Here is a 5401-nt window from a genome sequence, read left to right as displayed (position 1 = left end):
CTAAGATTGCATTATCTGTTTTATCCTTAATCCTATTAATCATTACTCTACCATACGCTTTTCCAACTACACTCAACAAACTAATACCTCTTAAATTACAACACTCATGCATATCTCCCTTACCCTTATATAGTGGTACAATACATGCACAAACCCAATCTACTGGTACCATTGACAACACAAGACACATATTAAACAATCTTACCAACCATTCTAGTACAGTCACACCCCCTTCCTTCAACATCTCAGCTCTCAAACCATCCATACCAGGTGCTTTTCTTACTCTTGTTCCATCTAGTGCTCTCTTCACTTCCTTTATTGTAATCTCTCTCTCATTCTCATCTCCCATCACCAGCACCTCAACGCCTGCAACAGCAATTATATCTGCCTCCCTATTATCCTCAACATTCAGTAAACTTTCAAAATATTCTACCCACCTTTTCCTTGCCTCCTCTCCTTTTAACAACCTTCCATTTCCATCTTTCACTGTCTCTTCAATTCTTGAGCCAGCCTTCCTTACTCTCTTCACTTCTTTCCAAAACTTCTTCTTATTCTCTTCATATGACTGACCCAATCCCTGACCCCACCTCATGTCAGCTGCCCTCTTTGCCTCACGTACCTTGCGCTTTACTTCCACATTTTTCTCTCTGTATTTTTCATACTTCTCTATACTATTACTCTACAGCAACTCTTCAAAAACCCTCTTTTTCTCTTCCACTTTTACCTTCACTCCTTCTTCATTCCAGTATCCACTGTCCTTCCTAATGCTGCCTCCAGCAACCTTCTTGCCACACACATCACTTTCAATCCCCAAAAAAGTTTCTTTTACTAACTTCCACTCCTCCTCTAGATTACCAGTTTCTCTTGCTCTCACTTCGTCATATGCCATTTTCAACCTTTCCTGATATTTACTTTTTACACCCGGTTTTATTAGCTCTTCAACCCTCACTAACTCGCTTTTACATCCTCATACTCTATTCCCCCACTCTTTTGCTACAACTAATTTTCCTTCCACCAAAAAATGATCAGACATATACATCTATATCTATATATATATATCTATATATATCTATATTATATATATATATATATATATATATATATGTCTGTGTGTATATATATGCGTGCATATATGTATATATATATATATATATATATATATATATATATATATATATATATATATATATATATATATATATATATATATATATTATATATATATATATATATATATATATATAATATATATATATATATATATATATATATATATATATATATATATATATATATAGTGCTTAAATAGAGATAAATATTTACATCATAATTGGTATCGAACCCCTGTACCTTTAAATGAAAGGCCAGGCTGCTTCCAACCATTCCACCAGTGGATCAAAAGAAGTCAGAAACCAATTGCTAACTGCAGTTCAGGATTTACCTGGCGAGACATCAGTCTCTTAACAAAGAGTTTTCCCAGACTTCCCGGCCCACCAGGTGACACAATTGACGATATTTAATTCAATATGGATGAAAATAATCACAATACCGTGCTCAAATAGAAATAAATTTTAGCGTCTGGTGGCATGGTTGGAATCAACCTATTCTTTCATTTCAAGTGGCTATTGTTCGATCCCAAGTATGAGGTAGAAGTATATATATATATATATATATATATATATATATATATATATATATATATATATATATATATATATATATATATATATATATACATACATATATATATATATATATATATATATATATTATATATATATATATATATATGCATATATATATATATATAGATCAATATAAATGTCAATATATATAAATATATATATATATATATATATATATATATATATATATATATATATATATATACATAAATTATATATATATGTATATATATACACATATATTTATATATGTATTTATATATATAATTTATATATATATATATATATATATATATATATATTTATATATATACATATATATATATATATATATATATATATTTATATATTTTTTTATTTATATATATATATATATATATATATATATATATTGACATTTATATTGATCTATATATATATATATATATATATATATATATATATATATATATATATATATATATATGTATATATATATATATATATATATATATATATATATATATATATATATATATATATATATTTATATATATATATATATATATATATATATATATACATATATATATATATATATATATATATATATATATATATGTATATATATATATATATATATATATATATATATATATATATATATATATATATATATATAAAATAGTCTTTGAGAGGACTTCATTACCCTAACCCAAGTCACTATAACACTCCCTCATGCAAAGTTAATTAAAGATTTTTTCTCTTGTTGTTCAGTTTATTTTTTCTTATGAAGCTCTGTTTTAAATTTCTGATTTTTTACCATTTATATTTGCTTGAACAATTTGCCTTCTATTTTTGCAGGACCATTACCCGTCAAAGACCTTTTGGTAACTGAGAGCGAAATGACACGGGAGGTCACCCTGACCTGGAAGGATGATGAAATCTACACCCAAGACCATTACAAGGTCTGCAGAGAGGAAAAGGATATTTTCTCTAAAAATATTTTAAAATTGTTTAATCAATCTTTCTTGCAATACACAAATAGTTTTCTTCAATTGGTTTGTTGTTTGTTTTTGTTGTAGGTGATAATCAGTCCATAACCGTAGAAGAAAAATGCAAATAAAAACCTAAATACTAAGATGAATAATGAAACAAACTAAGCAACATAAAATACATATGATCTATAAATTCAAGGGTTAGCTAATTCATCTAGGCATTTGGTATTCTTCAGCATTTAACGAAATCTAAAAGATTTTTATTTATTTATTTATTTTTTATTTTTTTTTTTTTGCTCCACTCGGGCCACTTTTGGCCATTTGGATAATTGTCCCAAAATCACGATAAGAAATCCAATATTGCAAGTAAGGCTTTTCATTGGTGATCCGAAGACTGGACCCCATGTGTTTGTGTCTATGTGTTTTATGGTTGCAGCTTGGTTTGTAATTGAAATTGTTGTGAAAAAGTAAATGTATAAAGATTTTTATGTTCAGTATTTCAATTACTTCTTCCTAAGGTAGTTGGCTTTATCTTAAAAGGAGTTTTGTACTTGATTGCATGCAGGCAGCAGACTGCGTAAGCATATCGTTGCAAATTATCTCAACGTGTTTAGAATTTTTTTTTGAATATTTACAAATTTCTAGAAATGTAGGCAACACTTTTTAGAAAGTCATACAAAATTAAATATCATCAATAAAAGGACACCTGTGATTCTTCAACACATATTTTACAGATCTTATACCAAGAAGTTGAAACCTTCAACGGAGACTCAAGAACTAAAGTCGTCAAGGACAAAATAGATGTGAACGAACTTTACCCCGGTAGGAATTGCTCCTTGTCTTTGTCAGCCATTTAGAACGGAATTGAAAGTGAGCCGACCATCACCTCTATTGCCACCAGTAATTATTGATTTGAGAATACAAAGGCATCTTCCTATTAGCTCGGAGGTTTCCAGATTTGACTGCAGCCATTAGGTATATGGATTTGATGTTCCAGATATTTTATTCCCTTACTGGTTAGTATTCAACATAATTATAATGCTCATAGTTTAAACTTGCAGTGAATGTTATGTTGAAGAGGCGGGCATAAATCTCTCTTTTTATATATGGAAGATCCGTTTTAATGTTCGTACTGCTTTTAAAATATGTTTATATTAATTGTTCATTACTTTTCTTGTACTTTATTTTTTCTCAATTTTTTTTTTCCTCTCAGGAGTATTTTTTTACTGCTGGAGCCCTTGGGCTTATAACATTATATCCTATTTTTCCAACCAGTATTGTAGCTTAGCTATAATAATGATAATGACTCTAATTTCATGGCTTTTAATCCCTGTTTATTTTCTATCTTTCTCATTTGTCAATAGAGCCACCATCACCTATCATTGAGGAGTTACAGCCTATTCCTGCAGGGTTCATCATATCTTGGAAGAGTGATGTCACATCTCGGCAGGAAAAAAATATACTCTTCTTTATACTAGAAATGACACCTATGTGAAGAGTATTTGATACAAGTACTGCATGGAAATTATGCAGGTATATGAACTAATTGGTACCGATATAGCATTAAGTGATACTAGTGCGGCAGTTGAAGGATACATGTTTTAGAATGAAATAGATTGAACAATAGGCAAATGCTGCAGGTATAAAACTGTGATCAAATATGTATGAGTTAAGTAACATGGGTATGACCACACATGGTTAGTGACTGAATGTGGACATGCCTTTTAAATGACACAGGAAAGAAAACTAAAATAAAATTCATAACCAATAAATCATACATTCATGAATAATAAACGACAAAGGCTATTGAAACACAGGTAGGATATGTCAATTCAATGACATATGTCTCATACACGAACAGAGAGACAAAGGTATGGTAAGACAATGAATAATTAAACAAATAAATATAGCAGGTATTCATTGATTTATTCCCATCTTTTATAAATATATATTCTACTTTTTCGTATTTTCTATTGACCTTTGAATTCTAAACATAAAAAATATTTTGGAAAACAAATACTATTTCCTTTTTTTTTCTGATTGCAATAATAGTCTTATTCTACAGTACTTTGAAATGTTTCATAGTCTTTATTGAGCTTTAACTGCTTTACATTGTACTCCATTTTTTTTTTTCAGTTAATATAATTTCCAGCTTAGGTTGCTAAAAAGCCTTAAATGTTCGTAGTAGTTTTGCTTTCTTTAGCTTTGAATAAATATATTTATGGTATTCTGTCTCATTTGTTTCAACATATTGATAAAACTAGTTCCTTATATACACACAAGTTCAATGTTAATTAGTTGCCCACTGACTGTCGACAGAGATTATATTTTTTCCTGCCATTTGTCCATGTGTTAGTTAGTGTATCTGCCTGTCCTATTATGCTTACCTTGTCGTTATAAGTCTTCCACATAGAAGTAATTTGGATCTAATCTGGTGTTAAGGTAGATTATAACACATAGAATCTGTATAACTGGAGTTTTTCATTTGTTATGTTAATTTTTGCTTTGTTCAATCATTTTCAACCAAACCTTTTTTTGAAGGGCATAAATCATTTTACAGATGTGCAAGAGAGGATAACATGCATTTGTCAGCCTGTCAGTGTATCTGTCTGTTGTACATGACCGGACATTTCAGTCCATCCTGACTTTGGAAAGCTGTTTGACTGTCTGCCCACCATTGGATGTATCCCACTTAGCAACTATTCATACACTGTTGATAAGATATCAGTCAGACCTGGT

The 5401-nt window shown here is 29.3% G+C and overlaps 1 long non-coding RNA gene across 1 annotated transcript; it reads left to right on the top strand.

Moving 5' to 3' along the window:
• Positions 1–2520: 2520 nt before the first annotated feature.
• LOC137626649 (uncharacterized) lies at positions 2521–4803 on the top strand. The gene is made up of 3 exons (XR_011041074.1): positions 2521–2632; positions 3397–3562; positions 4027–4803. It is a non-coding gene; the product is annotated as an uncharacterized lncRNA (long non-coding RNA).
• Positions 4804–5401: the final 598 nt, after the last annotated feature.

Source organism: Palaemon carinicauda, chromosome 34 (genome assembly GCF_036898095.1).
Source record: "Palaemon carinicauda isolate YSFRI2023 chromosome 34, ASM3689809v2, whole genome shotgun sequence".
Lineage (NCBI taxonomy): Eukaryota > Metazoa > Arthropoda > Malacostraca > Decapoda > Palaemonidae > Palaemon > Palaemon carinicauda.
This window is presented reverse-complemented; position numbering and strand designations above follow the sequence as displayed.